The 15,859-nt window shown below is 40.0% G+C and overlaps 1 pseudogene; it reads left to right on the top strand.

Annotated features, from left to right (window-relative positions):
• Positions 1 to 12,004: 12,004 nt before the first annotated feature.
• LOC128244381 (uncharacterized) lies at positions 12,005 to 14,988 on the top strand (annotated as a pseudogene).
• The last annotated feature ends 871 nt before the right edge of the window (positions 14,989 to 15,859 follow it).

Raw genomic sequence — 15,859 nt, 5'->3', positions numbered from 1 at the left:
TTTGACATAGATGCATTGGATAACAGAACTTCAAGTACATGCATAATTCTTTCCTTCAAATAAATGATATGTTTAGAAAATATTTCTCTCTTTTTATTACCTTTTTGAAAACTTTAGTTACTAACCTTTTGATGACTTTACTATTATACATTATGACTAAAATTTATAATGGACAAATTGTTCAGATTGGGGAACACTTATGGAAACTATATGAGCGTGCTTGATTAGATGATCAAAATTTAGTTTGGGCTAGTTACATACATACATACTTGTAGGACACATATTAACACTGCCTATATACATGAATGACTCATATTAAAACTACCCATAAACATGTAGGACACATATTAAGACTGCTCACATACATGTAGGACACATATTAACACTCAGCTCACATACATGTAGGACACATATTAACACTACTCACATAAATGTAGGACACATATTAACACTACTCACATACATGTGGGACACAAATTAAAACTGCTGATATACATGTAGAACACATATTAACACTACTCACATACATGAAGGACACATATTAAGACTGCTCACATACATGTAGGACACATATTAACACTACTCATATACAGTCCAAACTCGCTATGTCGACGTCGGATATCTCGACTCTCCTTGAGTGTCTAGCTGTATCAAAACATATACATTTCAGTACTAGAAGGGTTTACACACAGGCCCCAAGAGGATTTATGAAATCATTTACCTTGTAAAAATCCCTGGCCTTATTTTTCCTATGATTTCCCATGGTCCAGCGTTACCTTGATTGTCAGCAAACAACCACTTCACTGTTTTTATTATATCCTGAAAAATGGTAAGTAACTTGATAACTAAATCAATTCATTGTCACATGATATTATATACCGAAAATATTATTACTGTTATATCATCCTGTGACTCAATTTCACACCTCGTCCATGCTTTATCCACGTGCAACGAACAACTGAGGCGTTATCAATGGTCACTATAACTTATCAGCTCGGGCACTGGAAGGCAACTTGAAATAGTATATTATTTCGCTCCCTCTCATGTCCCTCACATATAAGTATAATGCATTAAGAAAACTGTCATCTTCTTTGTAGTTGCCTATATAATACAATGCTAATTAAAAATGTATGTATATTCGACCATACATACTATCCAATACTCATCAGAAATAGTGTTACGTCTACACGAGGCCCAAGATAATTTACTCGCTACGCCTACTGGCGAGCAAAGGAGGCAAAATGCTGGCATAATGGTTTAACATGCCTTCCGGCGCCCATTCAAATTGTTGGTTCATCTCATTATCTTGTAACCCAAACATCCTCAATGTAATAGACAAACCTCTGTTTTCACATTTTATCCATTGGACATATTGATGTCTTTAAAAGGCGATTTTAACCTGTCAGACATCACTCTCGCCATAACAGGATTCTCGACCATTTGCCTGGAAATAGAAATTCTTGTTCTAAACCAAAATTTTGTTTTTAAAAATCAAAAAATCAAAAAATAAATAAATCCATTGTCTAGCATTAACCCTATTGCTGATACAAAATTATTGTAACCTTTACATGTGAAATAGGGCAAATGCCCTCATCAGAAGGTTTGAACATTGCAAATTTTTTCCCTGCGATTTTTTTTTTAAAGAAAACTGTCAAGTCTTCTTATGGTTGGTAAGAAACACAGAAGGACTGATATACACATCTTATTTTTTTATTTCTTTATATCAATATTTACCTATAAACATGCGGAAAACTAAATGCTGTAAGACTATGTGCAGATTAAAATGCTACAAACATAATGCTCATACCTAGCCACTAAGAAACCAGTCTTGATTTGCACTTTTTTTTCTATTAAAATACTACAATACAATACAATAGTAGTTTATTTTGCATAAAAACCTTACAAAGTTTATAGTATGAACGCAATTGGGTTGGTCAATGAGTGTTGAGTCCGAAGGACTCCACGCACACTTTGACCAACCCAATTGCGTTCATATCCCCGATAATGACATCAACCCCGCAATTCATTCCTTATATTTACACCAATAGTTCATTATTTCATACAAGAAGTGTTAAAAAAATACTTCATTTCATTTAAGAAAACCTTTCAGTAATCCGTTCTTACCCATTCTGTAAATAGAACGACCCGACTGTAACCGGAAATATTTTTTTCAAATGACGTCACAATAATGCAGGAAAAGATGAACCACTTGAAATAACGTTATAAAACATAAAATTGAAACACTTCTGGCATTAAAACATTTAAAATATAATAAATTAACACTTTTAAAATGTTGATTTATATTTTACGGAACCTGCTGACACAATACAAATAATAACAAGATCAATAGTTTTCATGTATATTGTTTTGCAATTAATTTTGATCCGAACATTTCCGAACATGTTGCGTTCATCGATTGATGAACGCAATTGCCGAAAGGCAGTTCATCTAAGGAATGGAAGTTGAGGTGTAAATATATATGTATATCAACATCTTACAAGTAAAACTATTTCAGATGTGATAAATGCGTCTGTGACATAGTAATGCTATCATGTTGTGATGTATCATATACATTTGTGATATTTTTTATTTTTTCGAGCCCCAAGGGCCTCCATGCTCATGTGTTTTTTTGAGATTCTCAGCAGCCATATTTAATTCCTGATAAATGGTAGAAATCTGTGTAACTGATAATTGTAAACATGGTATATAAAATGTTTCTTTTACTTGGCTTGGCTTTATGATAAGTTTGAATGGGAATTGATGACAATGACCTTATTGTATTTGATAGTGTACTCAATCAAACTTGAAAAATGCTTATATTTTCTGTTTCCAAAATAAAATGAATGCCCCCACCCCCTGGACATATTGGGCTTAGGAATGGTTTACATTGTGGTATGAGCATCACATGTATCATGAGATCTGACCAACATATTGCCATTGTTATGTCAGTCTGACAAGACTTCAGGTACTAGAGCTTGTTGATTTTCTTTTCTATGTCTTTTGACATGAGCTTGTAGAGTTTGTTTCAATTACTTTAAGCTTTTAAGACTAATTGTATCATCACATATATAAATATTGATTAACAGGTTTATGGTCACAGTGTCCTTTAATGATGTTTTTCTTTAATGATGTTTTTCCAAGTGATAACTCAACAATGCCTTAACTTAATGTCATCAAACTTAACATGGTGGTTGGGACTGATCAGTAGATGACCCCTTTTGATTTTGGGATCATTGGGTCAAAGGTCAAGGTCACAGTGACCTTGAAAGATAAAAGGTTGTCTGAGTGTCTGTTCTTAGACAACAAAGAAAAGACTTCTTGAATGTCTTGTTGTATCAAAACATATACATTTCAGTGATAGAAGGGTTTACACACAGGCCCCAAGAGGATTTATGAAATCATTTACCTTGAAGGATGCTAAGGCTGTTTCCTTCTCCTCTACAATGTCCCATTTCTTTTGGGTGTTCTTCACTGTAAACCCCCATTCTACTGCTTTTATCATATCCTGAAAAATGGTAGAAAACTTGGTAACTAAATCAATTCATTGTCACATGATATTTTAAATGTTGCTTCATGCATTTCCAGATTTATGGAAGGTTTGAATGTGCATTGTTGACATTGATCTTATTTTGATGGTGTAGTCTCTTAAAAATACAAGTTAAAAAAAATAATAATAAAAAAATGAAGACCTCCGTGACATAGTAATGCTTTTAAGCAATACTCACTTTTCCAAATCTCTTTTTGTACAAAACGTTTTCTGCCGCTCGATGTCATCTGGCTTGATAAGGTCCCTGTGGCAGATTTGTAACTGAAAGTAGAGTGATATAAACAGTTCATGAGGTAATGTTTGTATACAATGGTGTGATATAAAGGACATTTGGTGAGTCTACAACTCTCTGTAAGGCCACATACTAAGTTCTCATTCCACATACAGCTCCAGGTGAACAACAAGTCTACAACTCTCTGTAAGGCCACATACTAAGAGCTCATTCCACATACAGCTCCAGGTGAACAACAAGTCTACAACTCTCTGTAAGGCCACATACTAAGTTCTCATTCCACATACAGCTCCAGGTGAACAACAAGTCTACAACTCTCTGTAAGGCCACATACTAAGTTCTCATTCCACATACAACTCCAGGTGAACAACAAGTCTACAACTCTCTGTAAGGCCACATACTTAGAGCTCATTCCACATACAGCTCAAGGTGAACAACAAGTCTACAACACTCTGTAATGCCACATACTAAGTTCTCATTCCACATACAACTCCAGGTGAACAACAAGTCTACAACTCTCTGTAAGGCCACATACTAAGAACTCATTCCACATACAGCTCCAGGTGAACAACAAGTCTACAACTCTCTGTAAGGCCACATACTAAGAGCTCATTCCACATACAGCTCCAGGTGAACAACAAGTCTACAACTCTCTGTAAGGCCACATACTAAGTTCTCATTCCACATACAGCTCCAGGTGAACAACAAGTCTACAACTCTCTGTAAGGCCACATACTAAGAGCACATTCCACATACAATACAGCTCCAGGTGAACAACAAGTCTACAACTCTCTGTAAGGCCACATACTAAGAGCTCTTTCCACATACAGCTCCAGGTGAACAACAAGTCTACAACTCTCTGTAAGGCCACATACTAAGAGCTCATTCCACATACAGCTCCAGGTGAACAACAAGTCTACAACTCTTTGTAAGGCCACATACTAAGAGCTCTTTCCACATACAGCTCCAGGTGAACAGCAAGTCTACAACTCTCTGTAAGGCCACATACTTAGAGCTCATTCCACATACAGCTCCAGGTGAACAACAAGTCTACAACTCTCTGTAAGGCCACATACTAATTTCACATTCCACATACAGCTCCAGGTGAACAACAAGTCTACAACACTCTGTAAGGCCACATACTAAGAGCTCATTCCAAATACAGCTCCAGGTGAACAACAAGTCTACAACTCTCTGTAAGGCCACATACTCAGAGCTCATTCCACATACAGCTCCAGGTGAACAACAAGTCTACAACTCTCTGTAAGGCCACATACTAAGGGCTCATTCCACATACAGCTCAAGGTGAACAACAAGTCTACAACTCTCTGTAAGGCCACATACTAAGAGCACATTCGACTTACAGCTCCAGGTGAACAACAAGTCTACAACTCTCTGTAAGGCCACATACTAAGAGCTCATTCCACATACAGCTCCAGGTGAACAACAAGTCTACAACTCTCTGTAAGGCCACATACTAAGTTCTCATTCCACATACAGCTCCAGGTGAACAACAAGTCTACAACTCTCTGTAAGGCCACATACTAAGAGCTCACTCCACATACAGCTCAAGGTGAACAACAAGTCTACAACTCTCTGTAAGGCCACATTCTAAGTTCTCATTCCACATACAGCTCCAGGTGAACAGCAAGTCTTCAACACTCTGTAAGGCCACATACTAAGAGCACATTCCACTTACAGCTCCAGGTGAACAACAAGTCTACAACTCTCTGTAAGGCCACATACTAAGAGCTCATTCCACATACAGCTCCAGGTGAACAACAAGTCTACAACTCTCTGTAAGGCCACATACTAAGTTCTCATTCCACATACAGCTCCAGGTGAACAACAAGTCTACAACTCTCTGTAAGGCCACATACTAAGAGCTCACTCCACATACAGCTCAAGGTGAACAACAAGTCTACAACTCTCTGTAAGGCCACATACTAAGTTCTCATTCCACATACAGCTCCAGGTGAACAACAAGTCTACAACTCTCTGTAAGGCCACATACTAAGAGCTCACTCCACATACAGCTCCAGGTGAACAACAAGTCTACAACTCTCTGTAAGGCCACATACTAAGTTCTCATTCCACATACAGCTCAAGGTGAACAACAAGTCTACAACTCTCTGTAAGGCCACATACTAAGAGCTCATTCCACATACAGCTCCAGGTGAACAACAAGTCTACAACTCTCTGTAAGGCCACATACTAAGAGCTCATTCCACATACAGCTCCAGGTGAACAACAAGTCTACAACTCTCTGTAAGGCCACATTCTAAGTTCTCATTCGACATACAGCTCCAGGTGAACAACAAGTCTTCAACACTCTGTAAGGCCACATACTAAGAGCTCATTCCACATACAGCTCCAGGTGAACAACAAGTCTACAACTCTCTGTAAGGCCACATACTAAGAGCTCACTCCCCATACAGCTCCAGGTGAACAACAAGTCTACAACTCTCTGTAAGGCCACATACTAAGTTCTCATTCCACATACAGCTCAAGGTGAACAACAAGTCTACAACTCTCTGTAAGGCCACATACTAAGAGCTCATTCCACATACAGCTCCAGGTGAACAACAAGTCTACAACTCTCTGTAAGGCCACATACTAAGAGCTCATTCCACATACAGCTCCAGGTGAACAACAAGTCTACAACTCTCTGTAAGGCCACATTCTAAGTTCTCATTCCACATACAGCTCCAGGTGAACAGCAAGTCTTCAACACTCTGTAAGGCCACATACTAAGAGCTCATTCCACATACAGCTCCAGGTGAACAGCAAGTCTACAACTCTCTGTAAGGCCACATACTAAGAGCTCACTCCCCATACAGCTCCAGGTGAACAGCAAGTCTACAACTCTCTGTAAGGCCACATACTAAGAGCTCACTCCCCATACAGCTCCAGGTGAACAGCAAGTCTACAACTCTCTGTAAGGCCACATACTAAGAGCTCACTCCCCATACAGCTCCAGGTGAACAGCAAGTCTACAACTCTCTGTAAGGCCACATACTAAGAGCTCACTCCCCATACAGCTCCAGGTGAACAGCAAGTCTACAACTCTCTGTAAGGCCACATACTAAGAGCTCACTCCACATACAGCTCCAGGTGAACAGCAAGTCTACAACTCTCTGTAAGGCCACATACTAAGAGCTCACTCCCCATACAGCTCCAGGTGAACAGCAAGTCTACAACTCTCTGTAAGGCCACATACTAAGAGCTCACTCCCCATACAGCTCCAGGTGAACAGCAAGTCTACAACTCTCTGTAAGGCCACATACTAAGAGCTCACTCCCCATACAGCTCCAGGTGAACAGCAAGTCTACAACTCTCTGTAAGGCCACATACTAAGAGCTCATTCCACATACAGCTCCAGGTGAACAGCAAGTCTACAACTCTCTGTAAGGCCACATACTAAGAGCTCACTCCCCATACAGCTCCAGGTGAACAGCAAGTCTACAACTCTCTGTAAGGCCACATACTAAGAGCTCATTCCACTACAGCTCCAGGTGAACAGCAAGTCTACAACTCTCTGTAAGGCCACATACTAAGAGCTCACTCCCCATACAACTCAGGTGAACAACAAGTCTACAACTCTCTGTAAGGCCACATACTAAGAGCTCACTCCCCATACAACTCCAGGTGAACAGCAAGTCTACAACTCTCTGTAAGGCCACATACTAAGAGCTCACTCCCCATACAACTCAGGTGAACAACAAGTCTACAACTCTCTGTAAGGCCACATACTAAGAGCTCACTCCCCATACAGCTCCAGGTGAACAACAAGTCTACAACTCTCTGTAAGGCCACATACTAAGAGCTCACTCCCCATACAGCTTCAGGTGAACAACAAGTCTACAACTCTCTGTAAGGCCACATACTAAGAGCTCACTCCCCATACAGCTCCAGGTGAACAACAAGTCTACAACTCTCTGTAAGGCCACATACTAAGAGCTCACTCCACATACAACTCCAGGTGAACAACAAGTCTACAACTCTCTGTAAGGCCACATACTAAGAGCACATTCCACATACAACTCAGGTGAACAACAAGTCTACAACTCTCTGTAAGGCCACATACTAAGAGCACATTCCACATACAACTCAGGTGAACAACAAGTCTACAACTCTCTGTAAGGCCACATACTAAGTTCTCATTCCACATACAGCTCAAGGTGAACAACAAGTCTACAACTCTCTGTAAGGCCACATACTAAGTTCTCATTCCACATACAGCTCAAGGTGAACAACAAGTCTACAACTCTCTGTAAGGCCACATACTAAGAGCTCACTCCCCATACAGCTTCAGGTGAACAACAAGTCTACAACTCTCTGTAAGGCCACATACTAAGAGCTCACTCCCCATACAGCTCCAGGTGAACAACAAGTCTACAACTCTCTGTAAGGCCACATACTAAGAGCTCACTCCACATACAACTCCAGGTGAACAACAAGTCTACAACTCTCTGTAAGGCCACATACTAAGAGCACATTCCACATACAACTCAGGTGAACAACAAGTCTACAACTCTCTGTAAGGCCACATACTAAGAGCACATTCCACATACAACTCAGGTGAACAACAAGTCTACAACTCTCTGTAAGGCCACATACTAAGTTCTCATTCCACATACAGCTCCAGGTGAACAACAAGTCTACAACTCTCTGTAAGGCCACATACTAAGAGCTCATTCCCCATACAGCTCCAGGTGAACAACAAGTCTACAACTCTCTGTAAGGCCACATACTAAGAGCTCACTCCCCATACAGCTCCAGGTGAACAACAAGTCTACAACTCTCTGTAAGGCCACATACTAAGAGCTCACTCCCCATACAGCTCCAGGTGAACAACAAGTCTTCAACACTCTGTAATGCCACATACTAAGAGCTCACTCCCCATACAGCTCCAGGTGAACAACAAGTCTACAACTCTCTGTAAGGCCACATACTAAGAGCTCACTCCCCATACAGCTCCAGGTGAACAACAAGTCTACAACTCTCTGTAAGGCCACATACTAAGAGCACATTCCACATACAACTCAGGTGAACAACAAGTCTTCAACACTCTGTAATGCCACATACTAAGAGCTCATTCCACATACAGCTCCAGGTGAACAACAAGTCTACAACTCTCTGTAAGGCCACATACTAAGTTCTCATTCCACATACAGCTCCAGGTGAACAACAAGTCTACAACTCTCTGTAAGGCCACATACTTAGAGCTCATTCCACATACAGCTCCAGGTGAACAACAAGTCTACAACTCTCTGTAAGGCCACATACTAAGAGCTCATTCCACATACAGCTCCAGGTGAACAACAAGTCTACAACTCTCTGTAAGGCCACATACTAAGAGCTCATTCCACTACAGCTCCAGGTGAACAACAAGTCTACAACTCTCTGTAAGGCCACATACTAAGAGCTCATTCCACTACAGCTCCAGGTGAACAACAAGTCTACAACTCTCTGTAAGGCCACATACTAAGAGCTCATTCCACTACAGCTCCAGGTGAACAACAAGTCTACAACTCTCTGTAAGGCCACATACTAAGTTCTCATTCCACATACAGCTCCAGGTGAACAACAAGTCTACAACTCTCTGTAAGGCCACATACTTAGAGCTCACTCCCCATACAGCTCCAGGTGAACAGCAAGTCTACAACTCTCTGTAAGGCCACATACTAAGAGCTCATTCCACATACAACTCCAGGTGAACAGCAAGTCTACAACTCTCTGTAAGGCCACATACTATAAGGCTTTATTTTATTGAACATTTTACCTCGCAAAAAACGTTCCATACTTTGATGGGCCTCTACAGCTCCATTTGCAAATTTCATCTGAAAAATGACATGTTTATTTGTATAAAAAAGAGTACCAATTCTTGATATTAATATTAATTGTTTTCATTACCACTGGATCCTAACATTGTAACATAGGAAGTAGTGAAATGAAAGTTTGTGTCACCGAAGACTCAGATTTTACCCGGTCCACAACAAAGAAATAATATTGTATTCATCAAAATGGTATGAAAATGTTGTATTTTTGACACAAACATTTAATAATCAACGTAGTCGTATGTCATGAATATCATAAATGACTTATTGAATTTGCATGCCCTAATAGACACTCCTCATGTGTCAAATTATAATTTGAGGCTGTTCACTTTACCTCCTGATAAATGGTAGAAATCTTTGTAACTGATAATTGTAAACCTGGTATATAAAATGTTGCTTTATTCTTGGCTTGGCTTTATGATAAGTTTGAATGGGAATTGATGACAATGACCTCATTGTATTTCATAGTGTACTCATAATCAAGACTTGAAAAATGCTTATATCTTCTGTTTCCAAAACAAGAGCTATCACAGAAGAGATAAATGCCCCCACCCCCTGGACATACTGGGCTTAGGAATAGTTCACATTGTGGTATGAGCATCACATGTATCATTAGATCTGACCAACATATTGCCATTGTTATGTCAGTCTGACAAGACTTCAGGTACTAGAGCTTGTTGATTTTCTTTTCTATGTCTTTTGACATGAGCTTGTAGAGTTTGTTTCAATTACTTTAAGCTTTTAAGACTAATTGTATCATCACATATACAAATATTGATTAACAGGTTTATGGTCACAGTGTCCTTTAATGATGTTTTTCCAAGTGATAACTCAACAATGCCTTAACTTAATGTCATCAAACTTGACATGGTGGTTGGGACTGATCAGTAGATGACCCCTTTTGATTTTGGGATCATTGGGTCAAAGGTCAAGGTCACAGTGACCTTGAAAGATAAAAGGTTGTCTGAGTGTCTGTTCTTAGACAATGAACAAAAGACTTCTTGAATTTCTTGTTGTATCAAAATATATACATTTCAGTGATAGGAGGGTTAACACACAGGCCCCAAGAGGATTTATGAAATCATTTACCTTCAAAGAATCTTTTCTCCTCAATGGTTTCCCATTTCCCGGGGTAAATTTCCCGATTATTGTCGAAAACCCACTCAACTGCTTTTATTATATCCTGAAAAATAGAAGAAAACTTGGTAACTAAATCAATTTCATCTCCTGCATATCCCCTAAAAGAGCCCCTCACGAGATATAACACAGCTCCCGCAGCCACTGTAATAGCAGGACGAGGCTTGTTAGCAGCAAGGAAAGCAGGATTTTTTTTATCTGAAGTTAAAATATTTAAAAATCGTGATTTGTCTGTTACATCAACAGGTAAGAATTTGCTATTTTTGTATTGAAATCATTACTTACAGCTTCATGTCAATTTCCAGGTTCTAGAAGATTTTGTACCATTGCATTTCACGACGAAATATTCAGGACAACGTACGTGAAATACAATCAATGATCAATTATACATTGTACTGTCTACAGATGTAGACCCTTTCACACATCAGTAAATGCTGTGTGTGATTAAGATAACAGTCGCAGAAAATCTGCGCTTGCCAAAGGCAACTAACTTTAATAGTCTCAATAAAACCCTCGGCAAACCACCGAGGTAGTTGACATTACGGTGGAAAAATACACCAATATTCTGACGTTCCCCATTGTCGATACGACTTCAAGTAAAACAATTCACAAGTTAAGGTCGAAAATCGACCAAATTAATTAAATTAACACATGAGTTTTGAAATAATGAACGAAAAATTGCTAAACGCAATCAAGATCTGAAGTATTCCATTGGAATTCATGTTCAATAATTGGTTGAAAAACCTTTGTTCCCAGGTCACCATTATGACCTACTTTTAAACATGTGCGCGTGGTGCGCAATTTTACTTATGCGCGAACTGACACAGTAATATTATACTGTCTAAAAATATAACGCAAACTCATTTACATGTGTGTTTTACATATGCTCAAGTCAACTTATCTAAAAAGTTAATGTGACTTTCACGTGATACAAGTTCTTTATAACTTTATGGAAAATCTGTTTACTCTGTCATGGAACATTGTATAAAATCGAAGGCAAAATGCTCATTAATAAAAAGACACTCACAAACAAAGAAATGTTTTTGACAAAATGTACTGCAAACAAAATTTCTTGCATTTAAGAGGTTTGCATTTATTGTAGGCTCAATGGAAGACTATCAAACCCTGCCGCTGGGCCCCATTGGGAGGTCGGAAGAGTCTAATGTTAAGAGCAGGGCAGATGCCGTGTAATCACTGATAGAAACAAACATGGAAAAATTTGTATCTATAGCAAAAACAGTGGGGACGATGAGTAAATCTCTTGAATATCTTAAAAAACAGGTAGCGGAAATCAAACGAAAGAGAGGACGGGAAAATGACGAGGAACCCGTGCCCTTCAAAAAGCAGGCTATAGACTCGCCCTCTGAATCGGAATCTGACAGCTCCGATGACCTTGAACAGTTCCTTGAACCAAATAATGACTGTTCTGATGACAAGTTCTTGGCAGACTTAGATCATTTTGTAGCAGAAAATGAGCAAATGGGAGATGAAACATCCCCCAAAATTGCAGAAATTACAAACAAAGCCATAAAAAACAAGAGATGTTTGTCAAACATTATGCCCCCCTGAGGGCCATGTTGTCAGGATTATATGGACAATTGAATGAAATATGCATGGACCGAAATGACAGCTGATTTGTTGCCATTAAGGCAGTTTTAAGATTATGACCATTAAAGTGTGAGGATAGAGTGTGTTATGACCATTACCTTTGACTCTATGAACTCAAAATCCAGAGTCATCAGCAGGTCACCAGAAACCTAAATGTCAAGTTCGAGGGCCATGGGTGCAGGCATTGTCAAGTTATCACACAGACAAGTTTTTTTCGTTCAAGGTCACCTTGACCTTTGACCCAATGACCCCTTAAATCATAAGGGGTCATCTACAAGTCAGATGCAACTCCAAGTCAAGTTTGAAGGCCATGGGTTCAGGCATTGTTGAGTTATCACTCGGACAACCTTTTACCATTCAAGATCACTGTGACCTTGACCTTTGGCTCTATAAATCCTAAAATCAATAAGGGTGATCTACTGATCAGGCTTAACATCCATGTCAAGTTTAATGATCATAGGTTCAGGCATTGTTGAGATATCAGTGGGAGAAGATTTGTTAACTTTTTTGCGTTAAAGGTTACTGTGACATTGACCTTGGCCTGATGACCCCCAAAGACGATAGGGGTCATCTACTGGGCAGGCCCAACCTTCATGTCAAGTTTGATGACCATAGGTCCAGGAATAGTCGAGGTCGCTATCAAGGTCACTGTGACCTTGACCTTTGACCCCTAAAATCAATAGGGGTCATCTACTGGTCAGGCCCAACCTCCATGTCAAGTTTGAGGGCCATGGGTGCAGGCATTGTTGAGTTATCACTCGGACAACCTTTTATCATTCAAGGTCACTGTGACCTTGACCTTTGGCCCAATGACCCCTAAAATCAATAGGGATCATGTTCTGGCCAGGCCCAACCTCCAAGTCAAGTTTGAGGGCCATGGGTGCAGGCATTGTCGAGTTATCACTCGGATAACCTTTTACCATTCCAGGTCACTGTGACCTTGACCTTTAGCCCAATGACCCCTAAAATCAATAGGGACCATCTTCTGGCCAGGCCCAACCTCCAAGTCAAGTTTGAGGGCCATGGGTGCAGGCATTGTCGAGTTATCACTCGGACAATCTTTTACCATTCCAGGTCACTGTGACCTTGACATTTGGCCAGATGACCCCCAAAAACCATAGGGGTCATCTCCTGATCAGGCCAATTCTCCAAGTCAAGTTTGAGGGCCGTGGGTGCAGGCATTGTCGAGTTATCACTCGGACAACCTTTTACCATTCAAGGTGACTGTGACCTTGACCTTTGGCCAGATGACCCCCAAAAACAAAAGGGGTCATGTACTGGTCAGGCCCAATTCCAAGTCAAGTTTGAGGGCCATGGGTGCAGGCATTGTCAAGTTATCACAAGGAAAACCTTTAACCATTCAAGGTGACTGTGACCATGACCTTTGGCCCGATGACCCCCAAAAACAATAGGAGTCTTCTACTGGTCTGGCCCAAACTCCAATTCAATTATGAGGGCCATGGGTACAGGCATTGTCGAATTATCACTCGGACAACCTTTTACCATTCAAGGTGACTGTGACCTTGACCTTTGGCCCGATGACCCCCAAAAACAATAGGGGTCATCTACTGGTCAGGCCCAACCTTCAATTCAATTATGAGGGCCATGGGTGCAGGCATTGTTGAGTTATCACTCGAACAACCTTTTACCATTCCAGGTCACTGTGAACTTGACCTTTGACCCGATGAGCCCCAAAAACAATAGGGGTCAGCTACTGGTCAGGCCCAACCTCCAAGTCAAGTTTGAGGGCCGTGGGTGCAGGCATTGTCAAGTTATCACTCGGACGACCTTTTACCATTCAAGGTCACTGTGACCTTGACCTTTGGCCTGATGACCCCCCAAAACAATAGGGGTCATCTACTGGTCAGGCCCAACCTCCATGTCAAGTTTGAGGGCCATGGGTGCAGGCATTGTTCAGTTATCACTCGGACAAGCTTTAAAATTATTTTACCATTAAAGGTCACTGTGACCTTGACCTTTGACCCGATGACCCCCAAAATCAATAGGGTCATCTACTGATCAGGCCTAACCTTCATGTGAAGTTTGATGACCATACGTCAAGGAATTGTTGAGTTATCACTCGGACAAGCTTTGGTCTACCGACGGACCGACCGACATGCCTGTGCAAAGCAATATACCCCTCTTCTTCGAAGGGGGGCATAATAAAGCAGAAGATAATAAAATGAAAGAAATCAAAGACAGAAACAAACGACCCAAAAATATCGAGCATCTGCAAGTCCCAACTGTTGAAGACTTTCTCTGGCACCAACTAAAGCCATCTACTCGCCGAAATGATTTTATACTGCAAAAAAACCTATGCCACGCTGGCACAAGCTGCAGTGCCAATTATAAAAGCACTGGACCATGCAAAGACTTCAGGTGACAAAGTATTGAAGACGCACTTGTCTGACTCATTCAAAATTCTGACAAATGGAATGAATCTTAATACTGGAATGAGGAGAGAAAAAATAAAACGAGAACTGGCCCCCATGTATCGACATCTTGCAATGCTTGAGCCAACAGCAGAGAAGTTGTTTGACAAACTACAAGAAACCCTGAAAACGGTTGAATCAACCAAAATCATCATTGCGAACAACAATGACAGCCGCAAGAAGTCTTTTTAAGGGCAAAGCCACAGCTTCAAACACAAATGGAATCCAAAACACCAGTACCAACAGAACTGGAACACGAAGAAACAAAGTTACGAGCGACCAAAATACAACCAGTACCAACAGAAAGGACAAACGAAATTCAACAAGAAATAAATGTAAGTCTTCAGCAAGTCACCTTGAAAAATACCAAAGAAAACTTTGTAGCAGGAAAAACAAAATCACATTTACATAATTGGAAACAAATAACTAAAGATAAATGGATCTTAAAAACATTAAGTGGTTATTCACTTGAAGTAAACAGATCTTCTTTTCAATTGCGTACCCCAAAACCATACAAATTTGGTCCACAAGAGGAACATTTAATACATTTAGAAATTATAAAGTTTTTGAAAGCACACATAATTGAAGAAGTTAACAATGAACCAGAAGTAGGATAATTTATATCAAATATATTCTACAGACCAAAACCAAACAATAAAATTAGAATAATCTTAAACCTTAAACCATTCAATGAAGAATACACAGACAAAATTCATTTTAAAATGGAAACGTTGTCCACAGCTACCGTATTATATCATGCATAGGACGCACTTTTTTACCCCCAATTCTCGTCTTAAAAATTGCCTGCGTCCTTTCTATGCTATTAGAATTTCATCTGTTTTTTTCCAAGTCCATTTCAGGTCGAAAATATCGGACCGGGGAAGAACGCGGTAATAGTAAGTATCTGTACTGCGTCACCGAAAAGAACAACTGACATATGTAAAATCATGCAAGTGAACACACGCAGAAATATATTGAATGTTTACTTTAAAATGATTTATTGAGAAATAAATTGAAAAAAACACGAGTGTTTAATTTTTTATAAAAGGGACGCTACTCACAA

The sequence above is a fragment of the Mya arenaria genome, chromosome 8 (genome assembly GCF_026914265.1).
Source record: "Mya arenaria isolate MELC-2E11 chromosome 8, ASM2691426v1".
Classification (NCBI taxonomy): domain Eukaryota; kingdom Metazoa; phylum Mollusca; class Bivalvia; order Myida; family Myidae; genus Mya; species Mya arenaria.
The sequence above is the reverse complement of the archived record's forward strand: the minus strand, read 5'-3'. Positions and strand labels throughout refer to the sequence as shown.